This window comes from Elephantulus edwardii, unplaced genomic scaffold (assembly GCF_000299155.1).
Source record: "Elephantulus edwardii isolate Elephantulus edwardi_28Jun2011 unplaced genomic scaffold, EleEdw1.0 scaffold00069, whole genome shotgun sequence".
NCBI lineage: Eukaryota > Metazoa > Chordata > Mammalia > Macroscelidea > Macroscelididae > Elephantulus > Elephantulus edwardii.
This window is the reverse complement of record NW_006399819.1, coordinates 13,114,126-13,138,971: the sequence shown is the minus strand read 5'-3', so window position 1 is coordinate 13,138,971 and position 24,846 is coordinate 13,114,126. Positions and strand designations below refer to the sequence as shown.

General features: G+C 39.8%; 1 protein-coding gene and 1 pseudogene across 1 annotated transcript in view; both read left to right on the top strand.

Annotated features, from left to right (window-relative positions):
- The window catches only part of LOC102861336 (alpha-N-acetylgalactosaminide alpha-2,6-sialyltransferase 3-like), a 953,952-nt gene that overhangs the window by 924,102 nt on the left and 5,004 nt on the right, over positions 1-24,846 (top strand). The gene's annotated exons all lie outside the window — the stretch shown is intronic.
- On the top strand, positions 24,109-24,522 carry LOC102860917 (annotated as a pseudogene).

The following is a 24,846-nucleotide window of genomic DNA, read 5'->3' as shown; positions in this document are numbered from 1 at the left end:
AATTTGGGGAGAACTGACATCTTTGTAGCTCTTAATGTTTCCATCCAATAAAATCGATAATGCTGTCTTAAAAGTGTGATTTTTTTTTAATTAATGCTACTCTCTGGTACTTTTTATTTGCTTCTATAATGAACAGTGGATTATTTTTCTATATTACATTTTATAACTTGTTTTCTTGATAAGAGAAAACTATTGATTTTAACTGTATTTTGTATTAAATTGTTATATTCTAGTGATGTTTTATTTTTTCTTCTTCAACTCAACATATTGTTAAAAAAACTTAAAACTGACTCATAGCCTACTTTCCAGCAGTTTTCAGAGGCTATAAATCACGTAGGACTCCATCCTTCTTTAGCGCAGCTGGTCGCCTTGAGCTAAGTCTCTTTGGTCTGGCATCACAACATCTTCCCAGTGAGCCAACGCAGCTCCCTTTCTACTAGTATTTTAAAACCATAATTTCACCTAACTCTAGAAGTTTTATTACTTCTCCTTGTTGAAATTTCATATCTTCTACTCATTTGCATTTGTACCATAATTTTTTTTGGTTTTACCTTTAAAAAAATGCAAAAGGTATAGATGACACCGTTTTCTTGTTTCTGACTTTATCAGCACACACTTCTGGGTTCTTATCAGGACATATGATATTGATGTTTAATATAAGTATTGATTTAGCCTTTTAGCTTAGAAGAGATGTTCTTTATTACTTTAAATGTCTCTATAGTTATAGATTAAGGGAATATGGTGGCACCATATGTTGCAACAGGTTGAGTTGATAATTAAAATGTCACCAGTTCGAACCCACCAGCTGCTCAGAGGGAGAAAAGTGTAGTGTCCACCTGTTAAGATTTAGAGCCTATTATACAGTTCCCTCCCTTGTTTGTCTTGACGCTGTGTACATTATTTATCCCTTCTTTACTTAGTTTCTTCTAACCCCCATATCAGCCCTGTTCTATAACAGTGGCATTATGCAGGAATATATGATTAGATGTTATTGGCATGACAAGAGTCCAGAATAAGAGATGCATTGTAAAGTGGTCCAGGGGGTAGGGGGTGGGGGACTGTATAACAATGAAAGAACTTTTTCCCCCCAAAGAACAAAGGGAACTGGGAGAAGGGGGACAGGTAGGAAAATGTGCAACAATGAATGAATGGAAATCTAAGCTCTTTATAAACTTTCATTAAAAATCTAAAAAAAAGAAGTTAAAAAAAAAAAAAAGATTTCCAGCCTCAGACATCCTAGAGAAAAGCAGCAGGACTTGGAACTGACTGAATGGCAGTTAAATGGTTGTATATAGTCATAACCTAAAACTGTTAATTATTGAGTTGGATATTGAATTTAATAAAATTCTTTTTGCTTTATGCTGAAAGAGTGAGAAGTGTTTTTCTTTGGAATATCTGATACAACTATTGAAATTAACATGAAATTTTCTAACCATATTTTTCTGAGAGCAAGAACTCTACAGGCTACTCCAAGACAGGCGGAGTCGTTCTCTCATAAAATAATTTAGGAAAATGCTTCACCTTCTCTTCCTAGAGATACTACCACTCATTAGCAGGTGAAGATGCTAAGTCCTGTCTTCGAGAAATTTGATTATATGTTAGACTAACCATTTCCTAAAATTAACATGTTATCTGTTACTATTGAGTAGATGCATGGTAGAGTAGACCTCCCTCCATAGGATTTTCAATGACTGTGGATTTTTGGAAGTACATCTTCAAACATTTCTTCAGAGGCGCCTTTATAGGGGGGAAAGAAGAGGGAGCAGAGGAATGATGATGGCCTGGATGAAATCAAGGGGTGACACAGTTGGTGGGTGGAAGGAAGTGGCAAAGGATATGGGAAATAACCATCCAGGACCTGAAAAGTTAGGGCAATAATGATTGACTTTAGAAAATATAGTGTATGGGAATGATTGTATAAAACACAATGTGAATGAAGAAAAGTGTGAAACACAATGTATATGTACTTTGTATGCAAACCACTCTAAATTTTTTAAGTGAAATAATAATTTAAAAAGATATCTCTGTGTGAACTGCAACTGCCAGTGTTTCAAGTGGCACTCAAACATGTTAACTTTATACTCAACGGCTTCCAAACCCTTCCTTTATTGTTGGGATGTGTTTGTGTTTAACATTCACAACTTAGTAGCCTCTTGTTAACTTAGGACTCAGCCTCAAACACTTGATAAATAGCTGTATGTGTCAGAGAGCTGGACAGTTACTGGGGATGATAGAGAATTGATACCTTTGAGCTGTGGTGCTGGAGAAGAGTGTTGCTCCACTTAGAAGCAAAACCCCTTGCACTAGTCATGCCAGTTTGCCAAAAAACAAGGAAGCATCAGAGGGAGGTCATAGAGGCTGGTCAGGGAAGCACAAGAAGGAATCCCAGGCCCAAAGAGAATGAAGATTCTCCTAGAACAAAGTCAAATGACAGAAATAAAGATGTGGAGGGAGGGAGGAAGCAAAGGAGCTCGATGATCTGTGGGACCAAAAAACTCCCAGGAAGAGGGTTGAAGAGTATTGATCTCATTGTTAAAACTCTCTGAAGCAGTATTGGGAGGATGTTGGACATACATGGTCTGTAGAAGGAAAGATAGGGTGTAAAGGCTACTTTAGAGACCAATTTCTCCTCAAGCCACAGAACCTTCTATTCAGAGAGATATCTTATTATTATAGATAAACTACTTTGTGGATCTTTTTAGGGCCCAGGGAAAAAGAAAAACACAGGCACACATAAAACTATTTGCACGATTTCCTTTTTAATACAGCGAAAGGCAATACCCTTCACTAAGCAGTGCCAAGCAAATGGCAGGCACCTAGTTGGTGTGGGGTTTTAAAAAGTTTATGCATGCGTGTGTCTTCCTCTTTTTATGCAACAGATGCACTTTAAAAATCTGGGACATAAATTAAATGGAGAGGAATTAATTACCATTTCCTTAGGTTCTAAATGGTTATATATTTACCTTTCTTCAGTTGGCTTGTTTCTTAGCACTGAAAATTTAACTTTCCTTTCTCAAGGTGTAATAATGGATTCAGATATTTTCCACATTAAGGAGTAATTAGTTACAAAATTATTTTTTATATAAATTATTTCTATTTTCCTTTATTTGTATTTTTATAACCTAGACTAAATAAAAAAGTACCTCTTTGTAACATATATTGTTGTTGTTGTTATGTGCCGTCGAGTCGTTTCCGACTCATAGCGACCCTATGCACAACAGCCCTAAACCCTGCTCTATCCTGCACCAACTGCACTGCCTCTGACACACCCATCCTGATTACCCCAGTCACTGAATCAATACATCTCATAGAGGGTCTTCCCCTCCTGCGCTGTCCCTCCACCCTCCCAAGCATGATGTCCCTCTCCAAGGACCTGTCCCTCCTGGCAACATGTCCAAAGTATGTCAGATGAAGCCCCAGAATCCTTGCCTCCAAGGAGTAGCTTGGTTTAATCCTCTCCAAGATGAATCTGTTTGTTTTCCTGGCAGTCCAGGGTACATTCAGTACCCTTCTCCAGCACCACAGCTCAAAAGCATCCACTCTCCTTCTGTCCTCCCTAGTCATTGTCCAACTTTCTGATGCATAACAAGCGATTGCAAATACCATGGCCTGTATCAGGCGCACCTTAGTCTCCAGAGAGACACTGTTGCTCCTGAGTACTTTAGAGAGGTCCCTAACAGCAGACTTTCCCATCGCGATACGCTTTTTGATTTCCTGACTGCTGGTGCCAAGAGCGTTGACTGTGGAGCCGAGCAAACTGAAGCTGTGAACAATCTCAATCTCTTCTTCATCCATCCTGACGCTGCCAATTGGTCCAGTGGTGAGAATCTTTGTCTTCTTGACATTGAGCCTCAGTCCATACTGAAGGCTGCAGTCCTTGACCCTTCGCAGCAAGTGCATGAGGTCCTCCTCAGTTTCAGCAAGCAGGGTATAACTGCATAACGGAGATTGTTAATAGACCTTCCACCAATCCTGATACCACAATTCTCCTCATAGAGCCCAGCCTCTCGGATAATCTGCTCTGCATATTGTACGTGACGCAATTATATAAAAATATAATTGATGTATTTCTTTCAAGGTGAAAAGAGATTGCAAAGATTTTATATCCCTGAGTTAATCTGTGGAATTATAACATGTCAAAAACAATAAACACCTATTTTAGAGTATGGAGTGTGTCAGTAGGAAGATGGTGGTTCCCCTTCTTCACTCAAGTCTGCTTGCTTTAGAGGAAAATGTTCTCTTATGAATAGTTGAGAGAACTTCTAATCCATTCATCCATCCAAGTAGCCTTCTAATTAACAGTGCTGGACCTAAGCTTGGCATTAAATATTATTATTTTAAATATTAAATATTAACTAAATATTATTATTAAATACATTAAACATCATTTAAAATATTATTAAATATTACTTCTTCTGTCTTGTTGCACAAAGTTAAAAGATATATAGGAATCAAACAAGATTTTGATAGCATGTTAGAATATAACAGAATTTAAGCAGCTGTAATATTTTAACCATAACTGAGTTCTTTTTATTATCATCAAACTTAAAGTCTGTCCTTACTCTTGATTAGAGAAAAATTTGGTTTTTCCATTTGCATTGCTTTCTTGTAAGATATAGTGAGGGAAGTGCCATGATGAAGGGCTGAGGCTGAATCAAAGAATATTGATTTCATGTCTAACCCAGCTTGCACTTTCTCAGATCCAACACCTAACTGGGAAATAAATAGATACTGTTTTTACAATAAAGTCACTTGTGACTAGGAAAAAATATATATATTGGGTGGGAAGATGAGGGGAAAATCTTTCTCTGTATTAATTACTGAGTGTGTGTGTGTGTGTGTGTGTGTGTGTGTGTGTGTGTGTGTACACACTATCACTTGCAACTGATTTGTGATTTTAAAATTCTTTTTTAGTTCCTAAGTTTCATAAACACATTTTATCACTAAAGGAATACATGTTATGTTATTCAGTACCTTAAAATAGTTCTTTTGTTAAATATTATGTGGAACATATATGTCCCAGTGGACTCTGATGCTATGTGATATGAAGCATGGAAGAAAGTTCATGGATTTTTCTCTTAGAGCAGGGGTACACTGTATAGTTTAAAATTGGAAAGTGAGTATGTCAGAGTTGTATTCTCTCTCATTCCTACTCAATCGTTGTTGTTGTTGTTGTGTGCCGTTGAGTAGCCTCATAGAGACCCTATGTACAACAGTCCTAAACTCTGCCCTATCCTGTGCCAATGTCACCATCTCTGACACACCTACCACCATTACCCCAGTCACTGAATCACTCCATATCACCGAGCGTCTTTCTCTCCTGTGCTATTCCTCCACCCTCCCAAGCATGATGTCCCTTTCCAAGGACTGGTTCCTCCTTGCAATGTGTCCAAAATATGTCAGACAAAGCTTTAGAATCCTTGCCTCCAAGGAGCAGCCCCGGTTTCCCTCTCCTCAGGACAAACCTGTTCATTTTCTTAGCAGTCCATGGTCCATTCAGTACTCTTTTCCACCACCACAGCTCAAAGGCATCAATTCTTCTCCTATCATCCCTAGTCATTATCAGATGCACAGCAAGTGATTGTAAAGACTGTGGCATGTATCGTGCGCACCACAGTCTCCAGAGTGACATCATTGCACTTCAGTACTTTAGAGAGGTCTCTAAACCACAGAGTTTCCCATCAAAATATGTCTTTTAATTTCCTGGCTGCTGGAGCCAAGAGCATTGACTGTGGAGCCAAGTAAACCAAAACTGTGAACAATCTCAATCTTTTCACCATCCATTATGAAGCTGCCAGTTGGTCCAGTGGTGAGAATCTTTGTTTTCTTGATATTGAGCCTCAATCCATACTGAAGACTGCAGTCCCTGACATTCCACAGCAAGTGCTTCAGGTCCTCCTCAGTTTCAGCAAGCAGGGTTGTGTCATCTGCATAACGCAGATTGTTGATGATTCTTCCTCCAATCCTGATGCCACATTTCTCCTCATAGAGCCTAGCCTCCCGGAAAATCTGTTCTGCATAAAGATTGAAAAGGTATGGAGACAGGATACAGCCCTGACATACACCCTTCCCAATTTTGAACCATGCAGTATTTCCTTGCTCTCTTCTCACAACTGCCTCCTTACCAAGTATAGATTTTGCATTAGCATGATAAAGCGTTCTGAGATTCTCATTCTTCTTCAGAGTCAGCCACAGTTTGTTGTGATCCACAAATGCCTTTGCATGATCAATGAAACAAAGACATTCTTCTGGTACTTTTGCTTTCAGTCAAGATCCATCTAACATTAACTACAATATCCCTAGTACCACAACCCCACCTACTGTTCCAGTCATTTTTGGATAATCTTCAGCAGAATCTTAAGCAAATTATCCAAGAAGCTGGGCTTTATGAAGAGGAGTATGGCATGAGAATTGGAGGGAAATTAATGAATGGCCGGCATTATACAGACAACACAACCTTGTTTGCTAAAAGTGAAGAGGGTTTGAAACATTTGTTGCAGAAGATCGAGAAATGCAGCCTTTGGTGTGGATTGTGTCTTAATGTCAAAAAAAGAACAAAGATTCTTACCACTGAACCAATAGGTAACATCATGATATATGGAAAACAGATGGAGTTTGAAAGTGTTACCAGCATCATCTTGCTTGGATCCACAATTAACATCCTTGATACTAGGAGTCAGGAAATAAGGAGACACCCTGCTCTGGGAAAATCTGCAGTTAGGGACCTTTCCAAATTATTGAGGAATAATGATGTCTGTTTGAGGACTAAGGTGTTTCTAATTCAGGCCACAGTTTTTTCAGTCAATTGCTATGCATCTGAGAGCTGGACAGTGAATAAGGATGACAGGAAAAGAATTGATACCTTTGAGATATGGTGTTGGAGAAGAACACTGAACATCCCATGGATAGCCAAGAGAACAAATAGATATGTCTTGGAAATGGTGCAGCCAGCATGCTCTTTGGAGGCAAGAATGATGAGGTTTTGCCTCACATACTTTGGCATGTTGCTAGGAAGGGGTATTCCTTTGAGAGGGATATGATGCTTGAAAGGGTGGAGGGTTGGTGAAGGAGAGGAAGACCCTCAACCAGGTGGACTGACACAGTGACTGCTACAATGGACTGTTGTGTGTCAGGAAGTGTGAGGATGGATGGCGCAGGCTAGAACAGGGTTCAGATCTTTTGTACTTAGGGTCACTAGGAATCATACTAGACTTGTCAACACCTACAAACGACAACAACAATTCTCTATTCCCAAATAGGCTTTCCAAGAAACTTCAGTGTCAAAAAATATAAATGGCCCTTATACGTACCATCAATTGTGAAGGAAATTCTGGGGTTGGTGACATCTTCTTGAGATTGGGTTTTATCTGCTTTTGCCACTACCCCAATCATCAGCTCAGCCCCTTCCGTTAGTGGTTAACATAGTTCTCATGGGCATATCATGGGAAATAGACGTTATAATCTTAGGTCCATCACCATATTAACCTAGTACTCAAGATTTGAAAGTCAATCACAGTGACGTTTAAAAGAAGAAACAGCTATTACAGACACTGCGAAGGAAGAACTGACATGACTCAGTACTTAACTGTGCATGAAGGGTGAGGAAGAGGGTTGGGTAAAAAAATGATGCACATTTCTCCTAGAGTATTGATACACCATCCTGTCAAAAATTAAAAGTAACATAATTTATGTGCAGGGGTCAACTTCTGCCTGGCATATTACTTGGATGCATAATTTCTGTCGTTAATTTCCTGAGCATAAGGAGAAGAAAGCAATATTCATCCTTCTACAATTATGAGGATTTAGCTTTTCTTCTATTACAGTGTGCAAATCAGTAATTGCAAATTTGCATCTTCAAAAGCCTCTACAAGGGTGGGGGGGGAGGGTAAAAGAAAAAAGTGCAACAATGAATGAATGGAAATCTAAAATCTTTGTAAATGCTCATTAAAATTAATAAAATCTTTTTTTTAAGGGAAAAAAAAGCCTCTACAATATGTCAGGGAACCAACTATCCAGTGGTCATCAGATTAAAGTCGAGAAAAGCCTCATATAGTAATGTTGTTGTTGTTGTTACTGTTGTTGTTGCCGCTGAGTCACCTGCAACTCATAATGACCTTATGTACAGCAGCTCTGAATCCTGCCCTATCCTGAGCCAGTTTGTCTCTGACACAACTGCCCCTGTTACTCTAGTTACTATGTCAATCCATTTCATCCAGAGTCTCCCTTTCCTTTGCTGTTCCTTTACCCTTCTAACCATGAGATATCCAAGGAATGTTCCCTCCTGGTTGTATGCCCAAAGTATGTCAGAGGGAGCCTCAAAATCCTTGCCTCCAAGGAGCAGACTGGTTTCATCTCTATAGGAAAAAAAACTGTTTGTTCTTTTAGCAGTCCATGGTATGTTCAATACTCTTCTCTAGTACCACAGTTCAAAGGCATCAATTTTTCTGTCATCTTTAGTCATTGTCCCACTCTCTGATGCATAGTGAGTAATTGCTAAGACCATTGTGCACAGATCAAGTGTACCATAGTCTCTAGACTGACTTTCTTGCTCTTCAGTACTCTGAAGAGGTCCCTGGCAACAGATTTTCCCCAAAGCAATTTGTCTTTTGATTTCCTAGCTGGTGGTACCAAGAGTGTTGATTGTGGAGCCAAGCAAGCTTAAGCAGTTAACAATCTGAGCGTGCATCAGATTTTTATCATTTCTTCTTACCTTTTCAATCTATATGCTGAACAAATTGTTGAAGGTGGACTCTGTGAAGAAGAATGTTACATCAGGATTGGATGAAGACTCATCAATTATTTTTGGTATACAGATGACACGACCTTGCTTGCTAAAAGTGAAAAGGACTTTACACACTTGCTGCATGAGATGAAACACTACAGCCTTCAATATGGATTGCATCTCAATTGCAAAAAAACAAAAATTCTCACTATTGGACTGATACACAACTGAATGGTAAAGAAAAGATTGAAACTGTCAATGATTTCATTTTAACTTGGATCCACAATCAATACACTAGGTACCAGCACTCAGGAGATCAGGATATGTATTACACTGGGAAAGTCTAGAGTCAGGGATCTCTCCACATTATTGAAGAACAATAATGTCAGTTTGAGGTTAAGGTGTATCTGATTCAAACCATGGTATTTTCAATCAATTGCTAGGCTTCTGGGAGCTGGACAATTAATAAGGATGACAGAAGAAGAATTGATGTCTTTGAACTACAGTGTTAGAGAAGAGTACTGAAAATCCTGTGAACTGCCAAAAGAACAAACATGTGTTTTGGAGAAGGTGCAGCCATAGTACTCCTCAGAGGCAAGAATGGCAAAGCTTTGTCTCATATCTTTGATCATGCTGCTAGGAGAGGTTGTTCCTTGGGGAAGGACATCATGCTTGGAAAGGTGAAGGGATGGTGAAGGAGAGGAAGACCCTCTCCAAGGGGGATTAATACAGTGACTGCAGGAAGGAGCTCAAATGTGTCAGAGATCAGGAAGTTAGCACAGGGATAGAACAGTGTTCAGATCTGTTGTCCATAGGGCCACTATGAGTTGTGCTCCTAACAACAACAACAACAACAACAACAACCACTCTCAGTGAGAAAGATATGGCAAGGGGCTCCCATAAAAATTTAAAGTCTTTGAAACCCTATGGTGCCATTCTACCCTGTCATATAGAATCACTATGAGTCAGAATCAACAGGACACCAATGGGTTAACACTGAGTGTAGAGAAAGGAAGGTGAGACCAACAGAAAGAGGCCAATGAGAGGACTCCAAAATCAAGAGTGAGGTGGGCAGATCATTCTGTACAATTGTCATCATTTTCCAACTAAGGAAAACACAGGCAAGTGACCAGAAATAAGTGCTTTTGAACTCTACAAACTCTTATAGATTCCCAGGGCTCTTGTTAAAATGTAGATTGTGATTCAATATATCTTGAGTGTAAATGCAAATTCTCAGCAGGGGCTTGAACTGGAATGAACTTCAAGAAACCCTGGTAGCAGCACTATGAGGAAGCCTCTCCCTCGAGAGAGAAATTCTTCACCTCACTAAGCAAGAAATCTACTTCAATTGGAAAATCTGTAAAGACTCCAAGAAAAAGAATTTTCTCATCTCAAACCTCACCTCCTCTCAAAGATAGAGAGAAAAAACACTTTTTAAGGATTGAAACTCTTAAGCAAAATAAATTGAAATTCTATTCTATTACCTTGTTTTAAGAGCTCATTCAATACATGAGAATCAGTTTGTTTTCATTGTTTTAAGGATGATTGCAACGTGTGTACCCAGAAATTTTGAGAGCTGACAAATTTAAGAATTTGCTGGGTCATAGATTGCATCTCAACTTCAAGAGAACAATAATCTTCACCACTGGATGAATGGGCAACATCCTGATAAACAAACAAAAGATTGAAACTGTCAATGACTTCATCTTAACTGAATCCACAATAAATACAGTTGGTACTAGCAGTAAGGAGATCAGGAGACATATTGCAATGGGAAAGTCTGCAGTCAGAGAGCTCTCTAAATATTGAGTAGAGATGTCAGCTTAAGGACTAAGGTGTGCCTCATTCAGTCTTTTCAGTCATTTGCCATGCCTCTGAGAGCTAGATAATGAAGAAGAATGACAGAAGAAGAATGTGATGCCTTTGAATTGTGTTGGAGAAGAGTGCTGAACATCCCATGGACCACCAGAAGAACAAACAAAGAGGTTTTGAAGAAGGTGCTGCCAGAATGTCCCTTTGAGCCAAAAATGATGAAACTTTGTCTCACATACTTTGGGCACATTGCTAGGAGACTCTTTTCACTGGAGAGAGCATCGTACTTGGGAAGGTGGAGGGAGGGTAAAGGAGAGGAATTAAGGGTGTCAGGAATTGTGAGGATGGCACAGGACAGGACAGGTTTCAGGTCTGTTGTTCATAGGATTGCTATGAGCCATACTCAACTCAACAGCACCTAACAACAGCATAAGGAGAAGAGTACTGACTATTCTGTGACCTGCCAAAAGAACAAACACATGAGTCTCGAAGGAAGTAGTAACCAGAGGGCTGCTTGGTGGTAAGAATGGTGAAAATTCATCTCACATAATTTGGGTGTATTGTCAAGAGAGGCCAATCTTTGGGAAAAAGACATCATGGAGAAAGGTGGAAGATCAAAGAAAGCAAAAAGAGAAGATACTCATCCAGGCAGATTGACATAGTGACTGTAACAAGTGGTGGAGATCATGAAGATGGCACAGGATAGGACAGGGTTCAAATCTATCCTTTATAGAGTTGCTAGAAGTTGAATCAATGGCACTTAACAGCAGAAGGTGAGAACGAGGCCAGAGTTTGGTTTGATATGCTAATGATGTTTTATTTATTTAGCACAGTCATTATAGTCAGTGGGTGTCATTGTATTGACTTTATAATGGAATACTTTAAAATCTTCTTATGTTAGCGGTAATTAGCCGCCATCAGATTAACTCTGACTCCTGGTCGCCCCACATGTCATCATCTACCAGTTTTCCATAGTTTTGTCGAAGACTGATCTTTCTTGCACTGTCTAGTCTTTCTTTTGAGACATTTCTGAGTAGTCTCAAACCTCTAACCTATCATGTAGCAGTTTTCAACACATTAACCATTTGTCCAACCAGAGATTCCTCTTCTGTAGGTGGTTGTTGTTACGTCCTGGCTCATAGCTGACCATCCAGCAAGTTTTCAAAGGCTGTAAATCTTAAGGGAGTTAAATGCCCATCTTTCTCCTGCAGAGCCTCTTCTCTTAGGTGTCAATGAATATGAAAGATCGGCTTTCATTTCTCTGGTTTATTCTTTGAAAGGTCCGGGGACTCATATGTCAATTGTTGCTTCTGACCTTTTCTAATTAAATTATCCTTCTTTAGTGAGCCAGATAAAACACTTTTAATAGATGGGGAAACAAGGGTATAGCTTAGCTTTTCCTATTAAAAATAAATATTCCCCTCCAAATAATTTATTTCAGGAACTATTGAGCCATGTAACTCAGTCAGAAAGGCGATAATAGCTTTGGAGAGGCAGGAAATAGCTGCAAAATTAGTCTTTCTTAACCAGAAGAAGGTCAGAGCTGCTTTATATTTTCTTTAAATTTCACTTTTATGTGCAGCTGATTGCTCGGGCTCTGGCTGATCGGCTTTCACTCTGATCCCAGTGGGACGGGAGACCTTAGCGGGAAGTGTGCCCACTCTGTCTCCTCTTTCCAGTCAACCTACCTCACATCTCTCTCCGAAATCCTTACTGCAAGGTTTAGATGTTTGCAAGTTCAATTTTAAATGTAAATTTTATTTAAAAGAGAAAAGAGATGCAGAAAACATTTTTGTCAGAGCAGGTCTGATTCCGTGAAAGATCTAACACTAAACTCAAATGGCAATTGAGTCAGAAAACTAGGGGAAAGTGAGTCATTGCTATTCTCTTTTGAAATGGTAAAGTGGCAGGAAATGCTCTTTTATCTCCTTTGCAATACTCTTCCCTGATCCTTCCCGCTTCCTTCAGCTATAGAAAAGTATATGTGGAGGGAATGGCTGATCAGAGAACTGGAAGGGAAAGTAAAACCCTACCTTTAATTACCTTTATCAGCTTGACAGAGGAGCAAGTACTTGTGTCTTATGTAGAGAGAGGTGATTAGCATTCAAAATACTGAGGCCTATATCATTTTAGTGTGCTCTAGTAGTCTAGTGGTAAGAAGCTGTGCTGCAATCCCAAAGGCACATGGTTCAAATCATTTTAGGATGGGTATGATTTCAAGATAAAACCAGTTGGACAGAAAGAAGAGAACTTTTGTAAAATGTAAATATAATCCTTTCATCAGATCATCTAGAGATTAATAGTAAGAATTAAAGACTGTCTTTCTAGATCCTCATTTCCTTTACCCACTGCTCCTTCCACCCATCAAATTGTGTGACCCTGTGATTTCCCTGCCTGCCCAAGAAAGACTGAGTAATGGTTTGCACAGTTCAGTGTTGATTAATTTTTTAAAAATATAACAACAACATAGAGAGAAATCAGTTGGCCTAGTGGACAGAAAATGATGCTACCAAACCAAAAGTGGGTGCCTTTAATCTGCAGCCCTCAGGCCTGTTTTTAATTGTTTTTGGTCAAGCATTCTTCTAGGTCATATAGCCTTTGTCTGTTCACTTGCTGTACAGAGGTAACTCATGGTTGCTGTGAAGCTGAACACTGTGACACTGATGTGTCAAATGTGATAATCGCTACCCCTGGCGGACAGTGTTTGGTGGCGCTCCCCAGTTAAAACAAGCTTGGAAGGAGGAGTGGCATCCAGTTCCTAAATAGCTTGCCTCTGGAAACTCTATGAACTTAGAGAAATGAAGAAAGTTATACAAGTGTTCAGATCTTTCATTCATAGGGTTGCTATGAGTCACCTACAATTCGATGGCACTTAACAACAACAACAATAAATGTGAACGAGTCAATGAATGAGTGAGACACAATGTATATAAACTTTGTAAACAAACCAATATAAAATAAAAAAATTACTTTTCTATTTATAAAAAAAATAATAAAAGACTAGTTAAAAGTGGATTTCCTCATTCTACCAAAGGTATGCAGTAAATCCATTGTGCTGGAGAAGACATCAAAAACCCAGCAACCTCAACTGTGATTCTTTAAAAGATTGACTTAGGACTCTTGGCTTCAGGGGACTGATGCCTTCTGCAGCTGACACAACTCAAAGAAGGGAAATTTTTTGAAAGGTGGGAGAACCTTTGGGCTGGAAAGAAGCCAGGCTTGAAGAAGGAAGTAGATCCAGGAACTTGATACTTATTTTTAAGTTACTCTTTGCACTTGACAACACCCAACATTTTAAAGGTTGTTTACAATTTCTCTATTATAGAATAATTGTAGTCATAGACCATTAGGCATGAAAGATCCCAAGCTGTCTAGGTCAACCCCCTTGTTCTACTATCAAAGGAACTGTGGCTCAAGGAGGTGTGATATGTCCAAGATTTCTCATAGTTAGTGGGAGAGTCTCTCATAGTTAGTGGGAGAGTCAAAAGAATTATAGTTCTTTTGTTGGCTGTTGTGTCAAACATGTGGGGCTTTGGGCAATATTGAGAACTTTTTTTAACCAAAAATCAGTTGGTCAAAAACCTGAATTCTCTTTTGTCAGGTTGTTCTTGGGCAAACACTTTTGCTCAGGCCTCAGATCCCTGGCTAGAAATTTTACCTTCCATTTTAGGCATATATAGCAATAATCTATCTTAACTCCCAGGAAACTATTACAGATTTCCCAGGTGATTCTTCTATATGAGTAAGAATCTCCTAGGGATCCTCTTAAAATGTAGATTCATAATAAGTATATCTAAGATCTTGTTATGTGCCATCAGGTTGGAATTAACTCATGGCTGACCCTCGAGCAGGTATTGTATGGGAAGAGATTACCCATTTATCCCTCAGAGCAGCTGATGGGTTCCAACCCTGTGACTAAACTACTACTAAACTACTGTTGTTGTTGTGTGTCATCAGCAGGAACTGACTCATAGCGGACTCTCCAGAAGGTTTTTCAGAGACAATCACATGGGAGGAGATTGTCCATCTTCCAAGAAGCAGCTGGTGGATTTGAACTGCGTGCCTATGGTATTTCAGCACAGCTTCTTACTACTAGACCACTTGTTTGTTATACCTAGAATAGAAAGGCATGTCCTCAGCAGAGAGTTGGAGCAGAATTATGATATGGATTCCTCCCTCTAAGGACCTGGACTGAAAGAATAGCACTCACCCAGGATGAAGGGGTTTTCCCCAGTAGAGGTGGTGTTTCCTAAAACTTCTACTAGAGACTATTAATTTCACTTTTGATTTGTATTCCATTGATCAAAGCAAATCATTCAACCAAGGCTAAAATCAAAGTGAAAGATAAAAAGACCCTCAATTTGAGGGATTGACAGAGGGACAGCAACAACGGACTTGGTCGTGGCAGTGCAGTGGAGATGAGGATGGCACGGGATAGGACCAAGTTACAATCTCTTGTTCTCAGGGTCCCCGTGAGCTGTAGTTAACTGAACTGCACCTAACTAAAACAAAATGAATGAGTGCAAATCAATCATGTTCAAACTCAAAACCTACTGTCATAGAGTCAGAACTGACAGTCAGAGCTGACCCTCTGATAGCCTCCTTTTTCTCCCATTGTATTGCTGGCGAATTCAAACTGCTAGAGAAGCACAGCTTTTTGGGGTTAGCAGTGTCACTTCCTATAGGATGTACTCCCAGAGATTGCCAGCCATGTTTTGGAAAGAGCTTAGCAATACAATGTATTACTGAAAACGCTCAAGAAAACTTAGTCACTAAAAGCAGGATCTCTAAGTTAATTTGGATAGTCTGAAACCAGAGTTTAAATAATAATATCCCATGTTTTAAATTCTAGTCCATTTCGAGGGAGAGCTTCAGAATATTCCAGGAAAGGCAACATAGTTCCTTAGAATATTGTTATTTTTAGATGTCTTTCAGTTATTTTTTTATTCATAGTGCACATATGAAACAAAGCATAACTGTCCTATAAGGTTTTCTAGGCTATTACATTTATGGAAAGCACTCTAGTGTTACTGTAGTTTAAGCATTTGATGACTAATCAAAAGGTCAGATGTTTGAAGCCACCAACTACTCTATACAAAATAAATTATACAGTCTGTTTTCATAAAACAAATTTACAACCTTTGAAACCCTATGAAGTAGTTCTACTATGTCCTGTAGATTACTATGAATTGGAATAAACTTGATAGCAGTGAACTTGGAATCTTTACAGAAGAAGATTCCCAGGTCTTTTCCCCCACAAAGCCATTGAGTTGACTTGAACCACCAGCCTTTCTATTAACAACTGAGCATTTAGCAGCCCGAGCTGTAAGGAACAGGGAAGAGTCCTCAAGAGCATCCTGTGGCATCTTCCTTTCTCTCAGAGCCATTACTAAGTGGAGCTGATGCTTCTTCAGACATCTTTTGGTTCAGTATTTATAGACCTCAGCGTTGATTTGTAGGGTTAACATTCTTAGAGCAGGAATTGTATCTGTTTTCATTTCCATGAATGGAAAGAAAAAATTCAAGGAGTTAAAAGTTTATATAAAAACCTTTGCTTTTAAATGGAACCAGCCAAGCATCTCCAGGTGTGTCCTGAGGAAGCCTTCTTGGAATCTGCTGCTGCTGGATAACTCTGGTTTACAACAGGTGAGCACTTCTGCGCACACCCTATACCATCAAACCTTTTCAATCGTTTTTATGGATTAAAAAATCCACATAGGGAGCTCTGGTGGCCTAGTGGAAAGAAACTGTGCTACAATCCCAAAAGCACAGAGTTCAAATCCACCATCTGCTTTACAGGAGAAGGATGGGCAGTCTCCTCCCATGTAATTAACTGCCTCTGAAAACCACCAGAGGGCAGCTATGGGTCGGTTCTGACTCGATGGTACACAACAACATGCTTAATCATATGCTGTTTATATGTGGTCCCAATTCTGAGTTAATGAGGAACTTAATGAGAAAGAAAAAAGCCATAATTCTGCTAATTCATCTCAAGATACTTTTTCCAGACCCATAAATTTCCATCATCTGAAAAAAGCAGCTACATGGAACATAAAGGTTTCCAATATTTTAAAAGATAATGTCAGAAAAAAGGAGTAAATCAGTGTAATCTCTGCTACCTGTCACTAACAATCGGCTATGTAAATAAACACTGATGGTGCTCTTAGGCCTATTCCTGATGAAGTGATAGATCCAAATTGTTCTGTTTTCCCGGTATTTTCACCCTTTGGTACATTTCCTATTCCTGGAATGTTTCCCCCTTCTCTTTTTTTTTTTCTAGCTGATCACTAGACAAACAAGCAAATAGATGAAAACAAGCCTATTGCCATCAGGTCAGTTTTTACTTGTGGCCACCCCGGAAGGTTTTCTTGACAGTGGTCTTTTAGAATCAGATTTCTGGGCCTCTTCCCTGGCTCCACTGGATGGGTTCAGACAACGGCCTTTATCTTAGCAGTCAAGTGCAAGCCAAGGACATGTTCCCTAGTTAGCCTTGATCATCACCTGCCCTCTGAAGACACCACCTCCAGGTGCTCATCACTCTATTCATTCTCTCCAACAGCTTCGTTTTCTCACAGCTCTTGCTGTGATTCTCTCATCTGCAGGTCCTTATTTTGGAAAACTAAGAATGAGAGTCAGCTTGTTCCAGTCAAGTTCTTGAGTTGAGAACAAGGGCTACGTGGTATTTCCAGTCACTCACACATACAATGAACTCAACAACTTCCTTGGGTGAATGAAAATGGGTAGGATGAGTGCTGAGTAGCTCATATGGTTAGTGTACTTGACTGCTAGCCAAATAGCAACGATTCAAGCCTAACCAGACATGTTTTGGAAGAAATACCCGATGATCCTCTTTTGAAAAATCAGCTACTGAAAGCCCTAGCAAACAGGGTTATATTCTTACCGAAGTCATCAGGAGTCTGAATTGATGAGAGGACAGCTAAAGCTTAATTGGTAAGATTAGAAACGGGGGAGAATATTTCAAGAAGATGAAAAACTTTAAAGGAATAAGAATAGAAAGACATAGTATTTAAAAAGCAAGAAATAATTTCACACAGAGTAAGAGTTTCTAAGAAAACTCAGAGCCCTTGAGTTACTTCTGATGCACTGGGAACTTGCATCAGATTTCCGAGGCTGTACAAGGCTAGTGAGTTCAAACCTCTTATAAGACATTCTGCCACCAGAGTTTCTGAGAGTAGTTTTAGGAACTGTAGCTGTATGGGCTTGGAGCTTGAGGGGCATCCATCCATGGAGAAAGGCTAAGGACCAATTTCTGCCTTAATGTAACGAAATAAGCCCCACCACCACCCACCCTGCCGTTCCTGGACTTCCATTGTTCATTTTCTTAAAAAAAGTGAAGGAAGTCCCAGAAATCAGCATTTCCAATTTGAAAGGGCTTCAAGGCTCAAGGGCAAGAACAAAGTAACCTTTTAATTTCTGAGATGAATGAACAAAGTAATTTTTGTGAGTGGTATCTTCTATTTCTGCAGCAGTCATAAATCATACCTTTGAGAACTGTACCATTTTACTTTTAAATGTACGTTTTGAAAAGAACACGGTCGCTTCTTATTATGTCCCTTTTGTACAATTTCATTGCATTCATCACTAGTCATAGGGTGCTGTTGATTCTTTGGCAGGATAACTATTTATTATATTCACAGTGCAAGAACTTCCTGATTAGCGCAGGCATTTTGTAGTAGCTGATCAGGAGAGTAGGATAGTCTTCCTCTAAGGTATACGGCCTTCTCCAATTACCCTTGGTCCATTTTCCACTATTTTACAGGCCTAGGTTCCTTTCACTTTTTTGCCTTCTCTTAAGAATTATCATCTACAGAATGATGTTTGTATCCATTTGGAGAGTTGGTGTTCATTTGCGAATGACTCAAGGCAGGATTGAGAATTCTGCTGATGGATTTGCCAAAAGTTGCTGCTGTTTAGAAATCTGCCAGGCATGTTCCGTTGATAGATAGTACGAATATCCAGTGTTAATATGATGGAAAAACTCTAGAGCATTTACATAGCTCCAAACCATCGAATAATATTAAATATATATATCGGAGTGGGGGACAGCTGAAATTGTTTCCACACTTAGAGCTCTGCTTCCATTAGACTAGCCGGCAATATGAGGATGAATCCCAAGGTGCTGCTGAGAATCAGCAACCGTTTCTCTTGACCAATCCCTTTGTTTAAATTTATTCTTTCATTAGCCATGTGTTTTTGGAGGAAAATAAAAAAATGGGCCAAAGAAGATTTTTACTTTCTCTCTAGGAAAGTATCTAGAGATCCACTTTGTTGTTTTTATTTACTTTGCCAGTGTGGTATGTTGCTGAGAGACCTGAAGTTTCGTTACACTAAAACAAGAAACCTTGATGAATTCTTTTGTTAATTCTCTTTTTACTATGAGTATTGAAGATTTTGGAAACTGGGACCAATATTTTCCTCTCCAGTTAGCCTCAATTATTAAAAGGGTCTTGATCCCCTTTGGGCTTTGATAAATGATTATTGTGCTTTTGACATGTTAGCATTGAATGCCCAGGGCCTACCTTTCAACAATTCATGAACAAAATGAATATGAACAATAGAATTTAGGCAAAATTTAGGCAAACTATGAGCCAGAGATTTCCAGGAGGATCATTCCATAAAAGGAAGGCAACTACAGAGACTGGGGCTCCCAGAGCTCTGCTTCATGTTCCTACCTGAGATTTGTCTCCAGTCCCATTGCATTGTTCCCTGTTAGAGATCTTGTGTTTTGGATGTAAGAAAAACAATCCAAACCCTCTCCCACTGAATCAATTTAAACTCATGACAACCTTCCATTGAGTTTCTAAGGCTGTACATCTTTACAGGAAGAGACTTCCTCTCTTTCTGCCTGAATGAGTGATGAACTTGAAATCCTACCTTTTGGTTAGATGCCCATCACGTTATGTGCCACATGAATTTGCTGATTTCTAAGGGTGGAGTAAAAGACAACAGTTCATTATGGATCAAACCTGGGTGCTTTCAGATGGACTTGTAATAAAGAGAAAAGGAAAACATTCAGTTCAATGAGGAAAGTCAGTGAGATAGTGAATTGGAAGGTTAGGTGAGAAGAACCTAGTTTTTTCAAGTGAAAGATCAAGGAAAGCCTTGGGGGAAACTAGCCTAAACGTAGGGATTGGTGAGCCAAGTTCATTACTACACTGTTATGGCCCAAATGAGCATGGACCACAGAGAAATAGGATGATATCAGGAAAACTCAGAAGTAGATATGAAGTCTTACATTATCAATAGTAATAAACTTTAGTCTACAAGTGAGTACACAGGTAGACTGATAAGATGTACTGATATCGGTAAGTTAAAGAAACTGCATCCATGATTGTACAGAGGTTTGGCAGATGGTGGCGCCATGTTCGTATCTGTGTGTGCTATAAATATATCCATATATTCCACCAGATGCTCTGCCGGGGAAGGAAGGACAATCTCCTCCTGTACCAGTCAGATCTGATTTGATGGTACACTCACACAAAAATAATAAAATTAAAAAAATATATATCCATATATGTCATAGGCATATGAAAACAAAGGACAGCTTTCCTAAGCATACTCAAAATTCTGGGGGAATTAATTACTAGTTCTAGAATATCAGGACTATAGTCTCAGGCACCATCAAGGTTTATTGGTATAATATTAATATATTCAATATTCTAAATCCTATTTCAGTCAGTTGTAACTGGGTCTTAAAAGTTTGCAAGTGACCATCTAAAATGGAACTGTTGACTTCTTCCTGCCTGGAACAAAAATAAAGAAAGAAAAGTAAAGATGTCTGTAAATAATTAGTCTAAAGGACTAATGAGTCACACAAACACAACCATCACAGTCCTGAGACCAGATGAAATATATATTCTATATATTCTGGCTGCTCTAGGAACGATTACAGTGGAGTCCTGAATAGACTCAAAACTAAATATACTCCTGTTCAGTTGGTTCCAACTGAAAGTGACCCTTCATCAGGTGTCCCAGACTGTAAACCAAATGGTTAAGACACTACCTATCTTTCTCCCTTGGAGCTGCTGGTGAATTTGAACCTCCAGAGAGAAGTGGCCTCTGGATTAGCAATGCAATTGTTTTATGAAAAATCTGGAAAACAACTCAAAAAGAGAATTTGAGATTATAGTCCTTACTCACTCTTTAAACCTGGATCAAAGCTCAGCCAAATAGTTCACTTTCAGTCAAACAATGAATAGGCCCTTAAAGTGGATAATAACAACAGGAACACACTCACTCCTTAAAACAGCCCACTATACAAGAGTAAAAGGGTAGTTCTTATCCAGAGATAAGGCTCCAAAAGCAGGAAGGGGTATCATAAAAGGATAAATGGGACTAAGAATCACAGAGAGGAAATAGGAAGAATGCAGTCAAGACATAGGTACTATAATTAATGTCATAAAACAAAGTGTGTTTAAATGGTTGAGTGGAAACCAAGTTTCTCTGTAAATGTCCACTTAAATGACAATAAAAATACTAGAAAGAAATAAAAAGGAAAAGAATAAGACTGGCCTCAAAGCAGAGATCAGGATTTAAGATTAATGTTACTACAACCAAAAGTGGAAGAGTTTTCTATTAGAGGAAAAGCTTGCATTCAGTAATAATAATGTTGCCTAAACATGTATTGATGGATGGTGAAGAGATTGAGATTGTACACAGCTTTAGTTTGCTTGGCTCCACAGTCAACACTCTCGGCACCAGTAGCCAGGACATTAAAAGACATATTGCTGTGGGAAAGTCTGCTGTTAGGGACCTCTCCAAAGTACTGAAGAGCAATGGTGTCGCTATTGATACTAAGGTGCATCTGATACAGGCCATGGTCTTTGTGATCACGAGTTATGCATGAGAGAGTTGGACAATCACTAAGGAGGATAGAAGGAGAATTGATGCCTTTGAGCTTTGGTGCTGGAGAAGAATATTGAGGGTACCATGGACTGCTAGGAAAACAAACAGATTCATCCTGGAAAGGATTAAACTGGGTGGCTCCTTGGAGGCAAGGATTCTGAGGCTCCATCTAACATACTTTGGACATGTTGTAAGGAAGGACCGATCCTTGGAGAGGGACATGATGCTTGGTAGGGTGGAGGAACAGCGCAGGAGGGGAAGGCCCTCTATGAGGTGGATCGATTCAGTGATTGGGGTAATCAGGATGGGTGTATCAGAGATGGTGTGATTGGCACAGAACAGAACAGAGTTTAGGGCTGTTGTACACAGGGTCGCTATGAGTCGCAAGTGACTCGACAGCACATAACAACAACAACAACAACAAACATGTATTATGTCCTGTTAGTCATTTTAAGCACTTCACATGAACAAATTCCTTAAAATTTCAGAAGAACTCCATTAAGATAAAACTGATTATTATTTTCATTTTCTAGATTAAGAAACTAAGCTAGAATGGCAAAGCCACAATCATGGCTAGTGGTGAGATTATCATAACTGCTGAGTGATTACATACTAAGAAATGTGCCTGTAATCTGATAGATGCTCCCTAAATAATTGATAAATAACTACTTATTAAAATGCTTGGTCTTCTAGAGGTGAGGCACAGGGATTTTATAGGCCCTATTATGATAAAAGTCCTTCTCTTCTCAAGGACTTGCTGAGTGGAGATATAACTGGGAACAGAGTCAATAAGATTGGCACAGGATAGAGCAGGGTTTAGGGCTGTTGTACATAGGGTCACTATGAATCACAGGTGACTTGATAGCACATAACAACAACAACAACAACAAAAATGTAAAAGAGGAGCATTTATCAAAATTACCACAACTAACTCTGTTCTTTGTGAATGTACCATAACTTTTCAATCCATTTGTTGTGGTTGGACATTTGCCCTGTTTCCATGTTCTTGCGATGATGAATAATGCTGCTATGAACATTGGTGTACAAATCTCAGTTTGTGTCTCAGTTCTCATATTCTCAAGGTATATTCCAAGTAGTGAAATAGCTGGGTCATATGGAATTTCTATGTTCAGCTTTTTGAGGAAGCATCAAACTGCCTTCCAGAATGGTTGCACCATTTTATAATCCCACCAACAATATATGAGTTCCTTTCTCGTGGGGCCTTATTTTTATCGAATTCTTTCAAAGCAGTTTGAAACTCATTCTTTCATCACTACAGGCTCTTGCTTATATGTTGTTTCATGAAATTCTTCTGTGTCTGTCAATTCCTTTTGGTATAATGATTCTGTATACTCTTTCCATCTTCTTTTAATACTTAAAGGATCATTTAATATTCTGCCCAAAGCATTCTTAAGTATTGCAACTCGAGGCTTGAATTTCTTCTTCAGTTCTTTGAGCATAAAAAATGCTGATCGAGTTCGGCAACTTTGATTTTCTGACTCCAGCTCTTTGCACATTTCATTATAAGTTTACTTTGTCTTCCTGCTATGCCTTTTGAAATCTTCTGTTCAGCTCCTTGATGTCTTGATTTCTTCCCTCTGCTTTGGCTTCTTGGTGCTCTAGTGCAATATCCTGAGTCTCTTCTGACATACATTTTGGTCTTTTCTTCCTCCTCTGTCTTTGTAATGATCTTTTGCACTTTTCCTGGATAATATCCTTGACATCTTTCCATAACTCCTCTGATCTTCCCTCATTAGTGTTCAAAGCCTCAAACCTGTTCCTGAGATGGTTCTAAAATTAAGATGGGATAGATTCGAGGTCATATTTTGGTTCCCATGGACTTGATTTCACTTTCCTTATCTTCAGCTTGTATTTACATATGAGTAGTTGGTCTGTTCCACAGTCAGCACTTGGCCTGGTTTTCACAGTTGATAGTGAGCTTCTCCAATCCTTTCCATAGATGTAAGCTATCTGATTCCTATGCATACCATCAGGTGAAATCCGTGTGCATAATCTGCATTTATGTTTCTTATAAAATGTATTTGCAACCAATAAATTGTTGATTGTGCAAAATTGTATCATCTTACTTCCAGCTTCATTTCTGTCACCAAGTCCATGCTTTCCAACTACTGATCCTTTTTCTCTGTTCCCAACTTTTGCATTCCAGTCACCCATTATTATGAATACATTTTGATTGCACGTTCAATGAATCTCTAACTGCAAAAGTTGGTAGAAATCTTCTACTTCCTCTTCTTTGGCTCTGGTTGTTGGTGCATATATTTGAATGATAGTGATATTCATTGGCCTCCTTGTATTTGTATGGATATTATTCTGTCACAATATTGTATTTCAAGACTCATCTAGAAATTACTTTTTTAACTGTGAAAGCAACCCCATTTTTCCTCACTTTTTCATCTCCAGCATAGTAGAGCATATGATCGTCTGATTCAAAATGCCCCATGCCAGTCTGTCTCATCTCGCCAATACGTACTCTGTCAATATTTATGCGTTCCATTTCTTCCTTAACAATACCTTATTTTCCTACATTCATACGTAGTTCTCACATTCCATGTTCCAACCACTAGTGTCTGCTTACAACTATTCCTCTTCCTTAGTATTATTACACCCTAGATTTTTCTGCTGACCTCTAAGTCTCAAAATTTCAGATTAGGACCCCGGCTGCCGCGGGAACTGCGGCGACAGCAACCATGGGGGCGCATCTGGTCCGGCGATACCTGGGCGACAGCTCGGTGGAGCCCGACCCCTTGCGGATGCCCACCTTCGATCCCAAATTCAGCTTCCCCGAGCGCAAGGAGCGCGAGATGGTGGCCACGCAGCAGCAGATGAACGACGCCCAGCTGCCCCTGGCCCTGCGGGACTACTGCGCGCACTACCTCATTCAGCTGCTCAAGTGCAAGCGCGACAACTTCCCCAACTTCCTGGCCTGCAAGCACCAGAAGCACGACTGGGAATACTGCGAGCACCTCGACTACGTGAGGCGCATGAAGGAGTTTGAGCGGGAGCGGCGGCTGCTGCAGCGGAAGAAGCGACGGGAAAAGAGGGAGGCGGACGCAGCCAGCGGCGAGGGGCCCGGTGAAGTGGGCCCTGAGGTGGCCCTGTGACCCCCCTGCGGACCACTCAAATAAAAACCTTCAGATCCTCAGTCCTAACCCTGCCTCCGACTGTACTGTGGGGAAGGTGATGGAAGTAGAGACCCCCAACTCTCTACTCCCAAAAAAGCACACAGAGCCTTAGTCCAGCTAACAGGCAGATTTTATTCCAGGTGCTGGAAAGCTGTGACCCCCCAATTCCCCAGGGTAACGGTGGGGTGGGGAGATGAGAGCCTGGCCCAGATGTAAGCAAACAGGCAGTGGGGCAGCAGCTCAGAGCAGGAAGGGGATGATGGGCGAGCGCAGGGACGGGTAGTCGCGGAACTCCTTCAGGTA